The sequence below is a fragment of the Nicotiana sylvestris genome, chromosome 6, assembly GCF_000393655.2.
Source record: "Nicotiana sylvestris chromosome 6, ASM39365v2, whole genome shotgun sequence".
Classification (NCBI taxonomy): Eukaryota; Viridiplantae; Streptophyta; class Magnoliopsida; order Solanales; family Solanaceae; genus Nicotiana; species Nicotiana sylvestris.
This window is the reverse complement of record NC_091062.1, coordinates 205888577-205905112: the sequence shown is the minus strand read 5'-3', so window position 1 is coordinate 205905112 and position 16536 is coordinate 205888577.

The following is a 16536-nucleotide window of genomic DNA, read 5'->3' as shown; positions in this document are numbered from 1 at the left end:
GGGATGTAATCAATGGCCCATTTTTATGCCATACTCCTTGTTTTGACAACTCACATATACCTATACTAATGAGATTTCGAAATGGATAACATTATTATAAATCTTATACGAATTTCAAATAAGGTAAATAACTTATAGCCATCGTATTGAATTCCATTAATTAACCAACACAAAATAAAACTGAAATTTAAACTAAATGGCTTAGATGAGCAGAAAGCAGAATCATAACTCCAAATTTCATTTATTTGCCGTGTTGAAGCTTTTCACAACATGAGTTTAAAAGGATATGTACCTGGAAATGGATGTAGAAGAAGTAAGTTTCAGCAGTTGCAGCAGTAACAAAAACAGTGAAATACCAGTATTCCCACAGATTTGAGCAATAATAAGATCCGAAGAAAACAGATGCACAGTACAGTTATTTTTTAAAAGACACCTCAGATGTTAACTGAATCAGTGGAACCAAGTAAGGTTGAACAGATTCAACAAAAGAACAATATTTCAGATTTCAATTTCTTTTCAGTTTCAAATTCCCATTTTTTCTGATTTTTCTGTTTCTGCTGCTGTATATCTGTGTGTGTGTGTGACTGTTCTTTTTGTTCCTTTTCTGTTTCTTCTTCCTCTCCTAAAATCTCTCAAACTCTCTTCTTCTGAAAACTGATCCCTATCTCTGAAAAGCTTTCTGTGTATGTGTACCTCTGTGTGTATATTCCCTAATGCCTTAAAAATCAGATTTTTCTCTCTCAATTTCCTCTTCCAATCTCCTAAAAATCTCTGCCTTTTTCTGAAACTCCCTCTAGGTGTATTTCTTCTTAGGATCTCTCTCAAAATCTCATCTAATTCTCCTTCTTTTGTCTGTCCAGCTCATGTATTTATACAGGGCTGGTTGCACCCTTTTAATGCTGGATGGACCCTTTATCCCTTTAAAAATCAGAAAGTTTTTCCCATTAAAACTACTTTGGATACTTTAAACCTTATTGAGTGCCATTATCCTGATTTTCAGCAGCCCATTACCCTTTGTTTCCCACTATCCTATTAAATTAAAACCATTAACAAACCACTTTCAACCCACTATTATGTCACATTACCCTTACTGTTTTATCCCAGAAAATGCCAGATTTCCTGCTGTAATTACTGTTATTACTGCCTTAAATACAAAATCATAACAGACTTTACAAAACAGATTTAAAAATCTGTTCAAACTTGATTATCAACCTGATTTAAAACAGCTATAACCAATTCTCTTAAGTTTGGACTGAATCCTAACTAAGAATGTAACTCCTAACACAATGGTATCTAACCAACATTTGTGAACTTGAATTCAAATATTACAACACTATTATACTGAATTCAGCCTAATAATTCAATTGCATTGGACTAAAAGCAAACACACACAAGAGCATTGTCAATATACTGACAATGTCCTGTTCAGAAAACAATATATACACAATATTCATTTGATGGATTTTAGTGAACTATAAACAAAGATGACTTAATTAACGAGTATTAATTAAACTGATTATCAAATAAGAAACAACTGACTACAACAAAATAATCCATCCGAAACAGGTTGATTCAGTCAATATTTTCAGAAACAAGATTCACAATACAACTAATCGACGAACTTAATCGAGTCGATTACACACATTGTAACTAAGCACAACCAACAGAAACAATTCTCATTTAAAATTAAGTAGACGGGTAGGAGACAGTATGACAATAAAAGAATGGGAAAATTACACAGACTAAAACAAACGTAAAAATACACGTATAATACACAAAATAAATAGAAAAAATACCTTTTATTCCGACTCGAACTCAACTTGGATTTGGACTTTGTTTGAAATCAAACAGACCTTAGTCGAAGTATTTTCTACTGAAAATACTTTGACTAAGGTCAATTAAACCTCAATCTTTGTCTGAAGTGAAAAAAATTCCAAGATTGGAAATTTTTAGGGTTTCAGGTTCTTGGATCTTAAATCCGAACATTTCCGGGCAGATTCGAAGGGAACCAAACATGATACAAGGGTGAGGGTAGCCTAGGGGTCATTTGGTGTTAGTTTGAAACGGATCTGAGTTTGTTCTTGTTTGGTCCGAATCTTCAAAAGAAGATTCGAGAAGTTCAGAACTGATTCGAGCCAAACTAACTTCAGATCCATAACAAGGCATGCTAGGGGGTACTATGGTGTTAACTAGGGGTTGTTTGGTTTAGATCTAAACTTGGCTCGAATCTTCATTTGAAGATTCGAGAACCTTCAGGAAGATTCGAGCCCAACGGATAACATATTTGGATAGAGGAGGTTCAGGGGGTTCTAGGGTGTTATTTTGGTGACCGGCGGTGTTGATGCCGCCGGGTTTCAGGCGGTGGGGAATAGGGGCGGCTAGGGTTAAGGGGTGGGTCTGAGGAAGGTGACGATGAACAATAGAGAGGGGGGTTTAGTTAGGGGGGCCGGGGTAGGGGTCTGGAACTTATATAGGGGAGGGGTGGATTGATCTTGACCGTTAGATCAATCAGAATGAGCGGCCCGGATTTATTCACTTAACCAAACGGTGTCGTTTGGTTTTAGTTGGGGAAAGGGTCAGCCCGGGGTTGAAATGGATCGGGTTTGAGTGAATATTTTAAGACCGTGAGATCAAAATGAATGAACGGTTCAGATCTAGTTGCCCTAAACGTCGTCGTTTTGTTTATGCACGGGCTGAACTGGACCGTTTGATTGCAATGAATCAACGGCTCTGATTGGAAATACCTCATGCGACGTCGTTTAATCTGGTTTGAATTGGACCGGACAGGGGATGTTGGATTGGGCTGTGGGGGGATAAATTGATTTGGGCCTGGATTTTAATCCAGGTCCAAATTTTTACAACTTGTATATATTTTTTATTTTCTGATTTTATTAATTAATAAAATCCTAAAAAATAAAAACAAAAATTATCATTACAATAATATTAACTATAAAATAATTTTAACTTCACAAAAATATATTAATTACTCTATAACAATTATTTAACACATAGACAAAACATCAATCACACAGTGAAATATTTAAAATAGAACTATCGCATATTTTTGTGATTTTATTTAAATTATCTTTTAAATGCATAATTAAATCCTATATGCATGCAACATGTATTTTATTTTATTTTTCATTTTATTATGACAAAGTAAACATTTACGGACATAACACAAATATTTAACACCACGCAAATTCAAAAATTACACAGTAAAAGAAATTTATTTTATTTTTTGATTTATTTTGGAGTAGTTTTCGTTAAGGCAAAAATCACGTGCTCACAGCTGCCCCTCTTTGTGCGGAAACTCGAAGAATTTTCGTGCAAAGATAAAGTGAGCGGATACGAGCGATTTTTGCCCGTTCAAATACTCCGTGGGAAGCATTTTTTGAAAGATTTGACCGAACCTCTGCTTCAAAGGTTTCCTACATATCCTTGGCTATAAAGGAATCAGGTCAATGTAGTTCGGGAAGTTTTGGGTAGCTGGGACTACCGTGGGACTGTGATGTTACTGCTGCTTCGTGCTGTTTTTACTGCTTGCTGACCTCCTTATTACACCTTACTTTAAAGGAAATACAAAAAACTAAACTAGACTATGGTACATGAATTATAAAAATCTTATCTAGATCATGCCCTTGCGTTTCTTGTTGTCTTGATATCTTGGCGACTCTTGGGCATTTGGCTTATTCCGTATTCCTTTTGGAACTCTTGTTGTTTCTTGCTGGAGATTCTGTTGGACTCCTCTGCTTTATTGATTCTAAGTGTGCTCTTTTTTTTTCATATGAGCGGGCTTTTGATTTCAACATTTCGATTTCATTCCCTCGTTCTTCAGGTGGGTGCCTTGATTGCTTCTTTTCTTTCTTCATCCTCATTCTCCAGGTGGACGCCTGACTTCTTCAATTCTTCATCCTCATTCTCCAGGTGGACGCCTGACTTCTTTAATTCTCATCCTCATTCTCCAGGTGGACGCCTGACTTCTTTAATTTCTTTATCCTCATTCTCCAGGTGGACGCCTGACTTCTTTAATTTCTTTATCCTCATTCTCCAGGTGGACGCCTGACTTCTTTTTAATTCTTCATCCTCATTCTCCAGGTGGACGCCTGACTTCTTTAATTCTCATCCTCATTCTCCAGGTGGACGCCTGACTTCTTTTTAATTCTTTATCCTCATTCTCCAGGTGGACGCCTGACTTCTTCAATTCTTCATCCTCATTCTCCAGGTGGACGCCTGACTTCTTTAATTCTCATCCTCATTCTCTAGGTGGACGCCTGACTTCTTTAATTTCTTTATCCTCATTCTCCAGGTGGACGCCTGACTTCTTCTTAATTCTTTATCCTCATTTTCCAGGTGGACGCCTGACTTCTTCAATTCTTCATCCTCATTCTCCAGGTGGACGCCTGACTTCTTCTTTTCTTCTTTATCCTCATTCTCCAGGTGGACGCCTGACTTCTTTAATTCTTCATCCTCATTCTCCAGGTGGACGCCTGACTTCTTCTTTTCTTCTTTATCCTCATTCTCCAGGTGGATGCCTGACTTCTTTAATTCTTCATCCTCATTCTCCAGGTGGACGCCTGACTTCTTTAATTCTCATCCTCATTCTCCAGGTGGACGCCTGACTTCTTCTTAATTCTTTATCCTCATTCTCCAGGTGGACGCCTGACTTCTTTAATTTCTTTATCCTCATTCTCCAGGTGGACGCCTGACTTCTTTAATTCTTCATCCTCATTCTCCAGGTGGACGCCTGACTTCTTCTTTTCTTCTTTATCTTCATTCTCCAGGTGGACGTCTGACTTCTTTGATTCTTCATCCTCATTCTCCAGGTGGACGCCTGACTTCTTTAATTCTCATCCTCATTCTCCAGGTGGACGCCTGACTTCTTCTTAATTCTTTATCCTCATTCTCCAGGTGGACGCCTGACTTCTTTAATTTCTTTATCCTCATTCTCCAGGTGGACGCCTGACTTCTTTAATTTCTTTATCCTCATTCTCCAGGTGGACGCCTGACTTCTTTTTCTCATCCTCATTCTCCAGGTGGACGCCTGACTTCTTTTTAATTCTTTATCCTCATTCTCCAGGTGGACGCCTGACTTCTTCAATTCTTCATCCTCATTCTCCAGGTGGACGCCTGACTTCTTTTTAATTCTTTATCCTCATTCTCCAGGTGGACGCCTGACTTCTTCTTTTCTCATCCTCATTCTTCAGGTGGACGCCTGACTTCTTCAATTCTCATCCTCATTCTCCAGGTGGACGCCTGACTTCTTCTTTTCTTCACCGGGTATTTCCTGACATAAATATTATACTTGCCCCTGTTTTAAATCAAAGAAAACTTCGTTAGTTTTAAGCAGGGTGGTTGGCTGTGGTATTCTTGCCGATGGTGATGCTTCTCTTCGCCTCTCTTTATTGCCTTGGAATGGTTGAAAAGACTGTTTTGTCTTTGTAATTGATTCTCGACTATAGGATTTCCCTCTGTATGTTTTCCTTCAAAACCTTTTTAATTGTAATCATATGTCCCTTCTGACTTTGCTGATCCAGTTTTGATTTCACCTTTCTTAACCCATATTTTATCTCCCACCTTTCGTGGCTACATTTGTAACCTTGAATCTTGGTAGTATACATTGACATTCCTTCTTATTTGTTTGGAATAAAACTTATCTCAAAGCTTTTAGAAAGTAAGATTATTAGTAACGAAATACGTTGATTTCGACAATCATAGAATGAAAAGAAAAATCCAAGTTTGGACGACTGGTGGAGAAAGAATAAAAACTTATCTGATTGGAGTTACTGGCACCAATGATCACGGTATGCATTTCGGATTAATCAACCCAGTCTTTTAATCAATCTCCTTTCAATTGTCTCATTTTTGTTTTTGCCAAAATTCCCATAATCCAACCTCATTTTTCATTTCACAGACCTGTTGGGCTTGCAATGTCTTAAAGAGTTTTCACTGATAAACTTTCCTCATTTGTTCATTTTTTCACTTCCTTTTCGCCTTATGGTGCCTACAAAGGTTTTCACCAATAAGACTCTCTCATTTTATTTTTCTCTCAACTTCCGTCGCCTTACGGTGCCTGTGTGGGTTTTCACCTATAAGACTCTCTCATTTTTACTTTCTTTTCTCGTTTGTACCAGAGTATTATGAACCATCTTCATTTGCTTGTCTCAGCATTTTTCTAAGATTGGTCGAAAGGTCTTTCTGGTATGAGGTTAGAAATGGAAAAGCTAAACAATTTTGGTATGTGTTTAAATTACAACTCTTGGAATCTTTTTCTTATTCCCAATACAATTCTTGCCCCAGTTCTTTGATTGGGGTCGCTTGATGTTTCTTTTTGTGCACATTTTATATATATTGTGCACCCTATGACCGAGCCGTGAGGCGCCTATGTATCCTTCTTTGAGGAATCAGGTCAAACGTAGTTCACTAAATAATAGTGATGTTTTTTTTTAATAGATTATTTCATACTTGATTTTTTTATTGATTCCAAGAGAGGGTAGGAAAGAAACAAGTATGGCTCAAAGGGGAAGCAAATGGTATAGTGTTTGGATAGCAGAATAAATTGCCTTTGTCATTCCAATCTTCGAAACAATGCTAAATACAAACACTCAAAAAGTTATGCATAATATCTCTTTACCGCGTCAGAATTGATCGCCATATCTATGCATTTGCCTTCAATGTCTGTTAAGCATAGTGCACCATTCGATAATACTCTGGTCACAATGAATGGTCCTTGCCAATTCGGGGCAAATTTGCCCTTTGCCTCGATCTGATGTGGAAGAATATGTTTCAGCACATGCTGACCTACTTCAAATTTCCGGGGACGTACCTTTTTGTTGTATGCTCTTTCTATTCTTCTTTGATATAATTGACCATGGCATACTGCGGTCAATCGTTTTTCATCAATCAAGTTTAACTGTTCTAGACGGGTTTTGACCCATTCATCATCATCAATCTTTGCTTCGGCGATGATCCGAAGGGAAGGAATCTCAACTTCTGCAGGAATTACTGCTTCAGTGCCATATACCAACAAATAAGGAGTTGCTCCTACTGAAGTGCGAACAGTAGTGCGGTATCCCAATAATGCAAATGGTAATTTTTCATGCCATTGTTTTGATCCTTCTATCATTTTCCGAAGTATCTTCTTTATGTTTTTGTTGGCTGCTTCTACTGCTCCATTTGCCTTGGGCCGATATGGGGTAGAGTTGCGATGTGTAATCTTAAACTGTTGACACACTTCCTTCATTAAGTTGCTGTTAAGATTAGCACCGTTATCTGTGATGATCACCTTTGGGATTCCGAATCGACATATGATATTTGAGTGGACAAAATCGACCACAGCTTTCTTGGTCACTGATTTGAATGTCTTGGCCTCAACCCATTTGGTAAAATAATCAATAGCCACCAAAATGAACCTGTGCCCATTGGATGCTGCCGGCTCAATTGGTCCAATCACATCCATGCCCCAGGCAACGAATGGCCATGGTGCCGATATTGTGTGCAACTCGGATGGTGGAGAATGAATCAAATCTCCGTGTATTTGGCATTGATGACACTTGCGCACAAAACTGATACAATCTCGCTCCATGGTAAGCCAATAGTAACCGGCTCGGAGGATTTTCTTTGCCAATACATATCCACTCATGTGGGGTCCGCAAACTCCTGAATGTACTTCAGACATGACAGCTGCAGCTTGTCTGGCATCTATGCATCTTAATAATCCAAGATCTAGTGTTCTTTTATACAAAACTCCTCCGCTTAAGAAGAATCCATTTGCTAATCGCCTAATGGTCCTCTTTTGATCTCCTATGGATTGTGCGGGATATATCCCCATTCTGATATACTCCTTGCTGTCGTGGAACCATGGTTCACCATCAAATTCTTCTTCAATCATATTGCAATAAGCGTGCTGATCGTGAACTTGAATATGTATTGGATCTACATAAACTTTGTCCGGATGGTGCAACATTGATGCTAGGGTAGCCAATGCATCGACAACTTCATTATTGATTCTTGGAATATGTTGGAATTCCACTGATTGAAACCGCTGACAAAGATCATGTAGACATTGTCGGTATGGGATGAGCTTCAAGTCTCGGGTTTCCCATTCTCCTTGAATTTGATGTACCAAAAGATCCGAATCTCCCATGACTAAGATTTCTCGGATACCCATGTCTGCAGCTAGCCTTAACCCCAAAATGCAAGCTTCATATTCAGCCATATTATTGGTGCAATAAAATCGCAATTGAGCCGTAACAGGATAGTGATGCCCTGTTTCAGAAATGATTACAGCTCCTATTCCGACTCCTTTCATGTTAGCGGCTCCATCAAAGAAAAGTTTCCAGCCAGGTTTTTCAATTTGTTCCACCTCGTCGATATGCATTGTTTCTTCATCAGGAAAATAAGTCTTCAACGGCTCATATTCCTCATCGACCGGGTTTTCGGCTAAATGATCGGCCAGTGCTTGAGCCTTCATTGCAGTTCGAGTCACATAGATGATGTCGAATTCCGTGAGCAATATCTTGCCACTTTGCAAGTCTTCCCGTTGGCATAGGCTTTTGAAAAATGTATTTCAATGGATCCAACCGAGAAATGAGGTAAGTAGTGTAGGATGACAAATAGTGTTTCAATTTTTGAGCTACCCATGTTAGGGCGCAACATGTCTTTTCTAGATGAGTATACTTAACCTCATAAGCTGTGAACTTCTTGCTAAGGTAGTAGATGGCCTGTTCTTTTCTGCCAGTGAGGTCATGTTGCCCCAATACACAACCAAATGAATTTTCCAAAACCGTCAAGTAAAGAATCAAAGGTCTTCCTGGCTCTGGCGGGACCAACACGGGTGGGTTTGACAAGTACCCTTTTATTTTATCGAACGCTTCTTGACACTCATCGGTCCATTTGACTGCAGCATCCTTTTTTAACAATTTGAAAATTGGCTCACAGGTTGTTGTGAGCTGAGCAATAAACCTGCTGATGTAATTTAACTTCCCCAACAAACTCATTACTTCAGTTTTGTTTTTTGGAGGTGGCAGTTCTTGGATGGCTTTAATCTTTGACGGATCTAGCTCGATGCCTCGTCGACTGACTATGAATCCCAACAACTTTCCGGATGGAACTCCAAATGCGCATTTGGCAGGGTTAAGCTTGAGGTTGTACCTGCTAAGTCTTAAGAAGAACTTCCTCAAATCCCCAACGTGGTTGGCCTGATGTTTTGATTTTATAATCACATCATCCACGTACACCTCAATTTCCTTGTGTATCATATCATGAAACACTGTGGTCATTGCTCTCATATAGGTTGCTCCGGCGTTCTTTAGACCGAATGGCATTACCCGGTAGCAATAAGTTCCCCATGGTGTGATGAATGCCGTCTTTTCTGCATCTTCTTCATCCATTAGAATTTGATGATACCCGGCATAACAATCCACGAAAGACCCTATATCATGCTTGGCACAATTGTCGATCAAAATATGGATATTGGGTAATGGGAAATTATCCTTTGGACTTGCTTTGTTGAGATTGCGATAGTCGACGCATACTCTAATTTTGCCATCTTTCTTTGGTACAGGAACGACATTAGCCAACCAAACAGGATATCGAGTGACTCGAATGACCTTTGCTTCCAATTGTTTGGTGATTTCTTCCTTAATTCTCATACTCATATCAGGCTTGAATTTTCTCAGCCTCTGTTTGACAGGAGGCACCGTTGGATCGGTGGGCAATTTGTGGACCACTAAATCAGTGCTCAAGCCCGGCATGTCGTCATACGACCATGCAAAAACATCTTTGAATTCTATGAGTGCTTTAATTAACTCTTCTCGGATCTTTGGTTCGAGATGGACACTTATTTTAGTTTCCCGGACATTACTCGTGTCCCCTATATTGACGTCCTCGGTATCACTCAAGTTAGGTTTGATTTTTTCCTCAAAGTGAATTAACTCTTTACTAATCTCTTCAAAAACCTCATCTTCATCATATTCTGATTCATAATCACAATATATTTCTTGAATTAATATTTCGGAACCAGATTGATTTTTAAGACTGGGCTGAGGATTCCTCATGCATGCCATATCACTAGAGCCAACGTAAAAGGAACTGTACAGGAAAGAAGAAAAAGAAAAGAAAACTATCAGGAATGATAATAAAAAGAAAACTGCTTTTTATTGGATGATGAAAGATAACAAGGTTTGCACACTTCAAACAAACTGTAAGATAAGCTTTGGGATTACAACCCTGAAGTAACCCAAACAAACTGAAAGAAAATCAAAATAAACTACCAAGACTCCTTTCGAATTGGGAGAGGAGTGGCTTTCCAATTATTGAGCTTTGTTTCTGGCCCAACGAATTGAACTTCTGCGTTGCTACACCCTTCTCCGCTTTCCAACATATTCACATCACTAAACAATTTCTCGAACCTTTCAATTAATTCCTCCTCAGGATTGACCCGGGATTTAGGAATTGTTGTTATCGGGCGATTTTTAGCACCGGTCTTGACAAAAGACTTTGACAGATGTGGGACTGGTTTTGGAAGAACCCATGCTTGGTGTTTCAGCTTCCTAGCCCTTATCACGTCATTGGCAGTGGGTATGAACCCCAAACCGAATGTTCCCCAGTTCTCGGGGAGAGATACTGGTTGTATAATTCCTTGCAAAGATAAACCCAGACCTTTGCCGGGTATAAAGCCATTCTTTAACATTTCATAAGCTACCATGACTGATGCAGAGGATATCTTTGGATTTGGAAGGTATTTCCCCTCTGGAATTTTCTCTATCGACACTGTGTCGGTCACTTGGTATACCCATGGTCCCTGGTCATTTTCTGTTCCCTCGACCGGTACAATGGTACTGCTGTGAGCATTTAAACTTTCTTCTCCATACACGACTACTTCTTGATGATCCCATTCAAACTTGACAGCCTGATGTAGTGTTGACGGGACTGCTTTAGCAGCATGGATCCATGGTCGACCCAATAACAAGTTGTAAGAAACAGATATGTCCAACACTTGGAATTCCATTGTGAATTCAACTGGCCCTATAGTTAGTTCCAACACTATGTCGCCAAATGAATCTCTGCTTCCACCGTCAAACCCTCGTACGCAGATACTATTCTTCTGGATCCTTTCCTCTTTAATTTTTAATTTGTTTAAAGTGGAGAGAGGGCATATGTTTGCACTTGACCCATTGTCGACCAATACCCGGGTTACTACGGAGTTTTCACATTTCACGGTGAGGTAAAGAGCTCTGTTGTGCTCGGTACCTTCCACAGGTAATTCATCATCAGCAAATGTAATTCTGTTTGTCTCAAAGATTCTGTTGGCTATTTTTCCCAAATGATTTACAGAGATCTTTTCAGGAACATGAGCTTCATTCAGGATTTTCATCAACGCCAGACGGTGTTCCTCTGAATGGATCAGTAATGACAACAATGAAATTTGAGCGGGGGTCTTCTTTAATTGATCCACAACAGAATAATCATGGAGTTTCATTTTTCTTAAAAACTCCTCCGCCTCTTCTTCCGTCACAGCTCTCTTTGTTGGCATTGGATTGTTTTTAGTTTTTCTCAGCTCTTCGGGAGTAAAACATCTTCCCGAACGAGTCAAGCCTTGCACCTCACACACTTCTTCCTTGATTTCTTTTCCCTTGTACATTACAGTCACTCGTTCGTAGTTCCATGGGATGGCTTTGTTGTTGATGACCGGCAGCTGGATTACAGGTGCAATAATAACCCGATCTGTATGGGCTCCTTCCACGAATACAATGGGTTTGTTAGCAACCCCTGGTACTATCACTTTCGGCCTTTCTTGTTTTGCGGCAACTTTGCTCGATGATCCCTCATCGACTATCATAGACAGTTCATCACCATTTTTGTTCTGCTTAGACACCGGCTTCTCCTCCATTAACTGCTTATCTGGCTTGGTTTCATGAGACTTGATCATCATGACAGTTTGTGACGGCTTCTTTGTCTTCCCATCAGCTTGTATGATTTCTATCATATTAGCCTCTTGATGGGCTGGCATTGGATTTCTATTGATATTTGGGGCTTCGGGGGTTTGAACCTCGATTTTATTAGTATCAATCAGCTCTTGTATTGCATTTTTCAAATGCCAACATTTCTCCGTATCATGGCCTGGTGCACCGGAGCAATATTCACAGCTAATGGTGTAATCCAGATTCTTTGGAGGAGGATTGGGTAGCTTGGATTGTATTGGTCTCAGCATGTCTAGCTGTCTCAGCCTGTGGAACAGACTAGTGTAAGACTCTCCCAATGGAGTGTAAGTTTTCTTTTTCTGTTCCCTTTCTCCCCTGAATGCTGGCCTAGGCCTGAAACCTGGTCCGGGATAGGCTCGTGGGTAAGTATTTGGTGTGACAGGAGCACGCCAATTGGTGTGAACAGGTGGCTGATTGTATGCTTGAGCATGGTTAATGGAAAAATGAGGCTCTGAAGGGTGATAGTAGTGTTGGGATGAATCATGATGGTAAGCTGATTGGCGAGGTCGTGGTTGATTATAGTAAAGCGGTGAACCTCTGGGTCCCGACCAAATTCTTGAATCAACTACGGCTGCTTCCTCCCTCTTCTTTCTTCCGATTCCTCCTACCCCGCCTTGAATAGCTTGAGTAGTTGCCTTAATTGCTGAATAGCTCATGATTTTATTTGTCTTGAGGCCTTCTTCCACCATACCTCCCATCTTTACTACTTCGTTGAATGATTTCCCAACCGCTGAAACCAAATGGGCATAGTAAGTCGGTTCCAAGGCTTGGAGGAAGTAGTCTACCATTTCGCTCTCCTTCATAGGAGGATCTACTCTTGCTGCCTGTTCTCTCCACCGAAAACCATACTCTCTGAAACTCTCATTGTGTTTCTTCTCAAATTTGGTCAAAGATAATCTATCTGGGATGATTTCCAGATTGTATTGGAAATGGTATGCGAATGCCTGTGCCAGGTCATCCCAGGTGTACCATCTCCCATGGTCCTGGCGTGTATACCACTCCAAAGCTGATCCGTTTAGACTTTGACTGAAGTAAGCCATCAATAATTCATCCTTTCCCCCAGCTCCTCGCATCTTGCTACAGAAACCCCTTAAGTGGGCTACTGGGTCGCCGTGCCCGCTGTATAGGTCAAATTTGGGCATCTTGAAGCCAACTGGCAATTGTACATTAGGGAATAAGCATAAATCTTTGTATGCTACACTGACTTGCCCACCTAATCCCCGCATGTCTCGGAACGATTGTTCTAGACTTTTGACCTTCCTGAACATCTCTTCTTGTTCAGCATTTTTGGCTGGCTTGTCAATTTCGGTTGGGAGATCAAACCGAGGAGCAGTTGAATTGATTTCGGAGGCTTTGAAGGTGGGCTCCGGGGGGTAATATTGGTTGTCTTGGGCCTGGAATGTAGGCTCACTAGGAGATTTGTGAAATGTAGCAGGGGGAGGTGCTACGAAAACAGGAGTCATAGGTGGAGGAAAGTACGGAACTGGCTTTGGAGGTGGAGACTGTGGTGTCTGAGAGGTGGTGCCTCGGTAGTGCTGATAAATGGGGAAACTTGGGGATAATTCAGTGGTGATATTATCCTGAGTTTGGGTCATTGATGGAGCAGGGTTATTTGGGTAAGATGGGGGTAACTGTCCTGTAGACCAAGCTTGGTACATCTCAGCCATTTGCTGCTTGAGCTTAAACATCTCTTCTTTCATTTTCCCGACATCCATCTCTTCTATCTCCATACCTGTGTCAACATCTGGGATAGACATACTTTCGGGTATTGGTCCTTTTGATCTTGTGTGATAGTGATAATATGCCAGTATACTCTTTAGAGAAACTAACTGCTTGAATTCTGAAAATGAACAAATTTGTTAGTTTTGAGAGTTTAACACATATATAATCACACGTTGAGATGCAATGCTCCTAGACAAATAATCCCTTTCTATTATGCATTTGCTCGGCTGCTTGTGTCGTCCCAGCTTTCTTGAAATTTTTATTGTTATTCAATTTTATTTATTATATATATATCTTTTATCGTGGTGGTCGAATCTGAGAGATTGCCTACGTATCATGCTCTTACATGAATCAGACCTTGCGTAGTTTGGACACAAAGGCAATCATTTTTATTCATTACACAAAGATGGAATTACATTTGAAAACTTTAAGAAAATGGCTTGAAAATACACACACTTAAATCAAAATAAAAGATACAATTCATAACATCTCACAACATGCCCACTTTCCATTTTTGTTGTCAAATATTGGATTATCTGCTCAATGTGGGGCTTGACCTGGATGGCCTCCCAGCGTACGATACATCCTTTCCAACTCCATTGCTAGATGACGAGCAAAAGTGGGCGCATGCTCAGTAAATCTTTCATAATCCATTCCTTGGCAGTTTACATAACTTTGAGATGTGAAGACTGCCAGGTCGTGGATTTGTGCCCTGAAACCTTGGAGACGTTGGTCTTGGTCTTGCAATTGCTGCTGACGAGTGGTGGCTATATCTCTGACACGGTTCTCACGATCTAGAGCTGATTCTAACAAAGCTCGGAGTCTGGCCTGCTCTAATCTTGCTTGCGCTCTTTCCCTGTCGAGGTCTGCTTGTTGGTGTTCTCTGTTGCATCTTCTTGCCTCTTCTAGTTGTGCACGAAGCTGGTCTTCTGATCGCATCCAATAGTCTTTTTCCTTCTTGAATTGTGCCTTGTCTTTTTCGGATTGCCTATCTTGGCGTTCCTTGTTAGATCTGGCTTCTTCGTTTAATTGTTGGATCTTTTCTTTTGCTTTGCTCAATGCCCTTTCATTTTCCGCAAGAATGAAATCATAATCTTGCATTCTTTCAAAGAGATTGGCGATGGTTTTTTGATCCTTCCAGCTCCTCTTTGGCGTTTCAGAAACTCTTTTCATTTTTTGGAATCGAGCATGAAGATTTTCATTCTCACAAGCTAGACTCTTTTTCTCGCCTTCGGCTTCTTGTTCTTGCAAATCTTTCTCCAAACTGAGGCTTCTTAGATTTTCTTTTAGGGCATGGATAGTTGCTTTGTACCCTTTTTCTTTTTCTCCCCAGATCAACCGCTCTTGAATTTTATCATTGAAGTTTTGAACATGGGGTCTTTTTGTTGGCCTTTTTAGCTCAGGTTCTGGTACATCATCCACGCGAGACCGTTTTTCGAACCACCTTGCATATCCAGCTATCTCCTCTAATGTAGGAGTAAGCTCGAAGTCAGAGAAACGAAAAACATTGTGAGCAGGGTCCCAAAAGGTTACTAATGCCGCAATCAGATCATCACGGGGTTTAACTTTCATAATGTCCATGAGATTTCCCAAATGCTTGACGACCCATTTTTGACCGTCTTCGTCTAAATCATACTACCACATTTGAAGCTGACATAGAAATTCTTCCGTACTTGTGGATGAGGGGCTTTGTGTGGTGCTCATTTCGTATCTGAAATTTAATTTTAATAAAGTCAAAATTGATTTTGAAAATTTATACTAAAAAAATAATTTTCGAATTTTTTTTTATTAAATACCTTTATTTCAAGATTTAAAACTTTTTTTTTCGAAATTTTTAAAACAACCCATTTTATTCCTCTCTTCTTACCATGATTTCATTTAAACTGGTCGACAAGCATGTTCGAGGCAAATGAATGCACAAGTAACAAGTAGGATGCCTTATGATGGTCTTTTTATTTTGGGTCCACCCGTCCTAGACAGACCCAACCCCTGTGTTGAGTCTCCAAGGCCAAATGCATATGATGCAAATATTCGTTCCTACTAGGGATCCGGTACATGGCTGAGTTATTCTAAGTGTAAAACCTTAGGTTGATTGTTCTAAACCTGGCTTACCCAAACGGACAGTTTGAGCCGAAGCGGGGGCAACGTACCGGGAGCACGAAAGTCTACCCGGCCTAGTTACTTGTCCCAACTCCGTCTTATTTGGTATGACTTTAACAGAAAGGTGGGTCACGCGCACGTGTACACCATAAATTCAGAAGACTCAGAAAGAAGGGGGTTTCGTAGCAGTTGTATATATTCACAATTCAAATAATATTAAAGCGGTAAAAAAAACATTTAGCATATTAGCATATAAACAGTTGAAAATCATATAGTAAATAAAGCCAATTAACACAGATATTTTAAGCTCGAATTCTTTAAACCCTGAACCAGAGATTCTGGGTTCGGTCCCCAGCAGAGTCGCCAGAGCTGTCGCACCTCCTTTTCACCGCGCCCGCGAGGCGCGTGGGGAGTTTTCTCCAGTTAAAGGACAGTCGAAATGGGATTTATTTAATTATTTTAGAGTCGCCACCTGGGAATTTTAAGGCGTCCCAAGTCACCAATTTTTAATCCCTGAATCGAGGAGAATATGACTCTGTTTATTATTCTGCGAACCAGAAATCCTGAGTAAGGAATTCTGTTAATCCGGAAGAAGGTGTTAGGCATTTCCGAATTCCGTGGTTCTAGCACGGTCGCTTAACTGTTTTTATTATTGGCTTAATTATCTTGATTTTATTAAATATATTGATGTTATCTGATTTTACTACCGCTTATACTTATTGTGATTGAG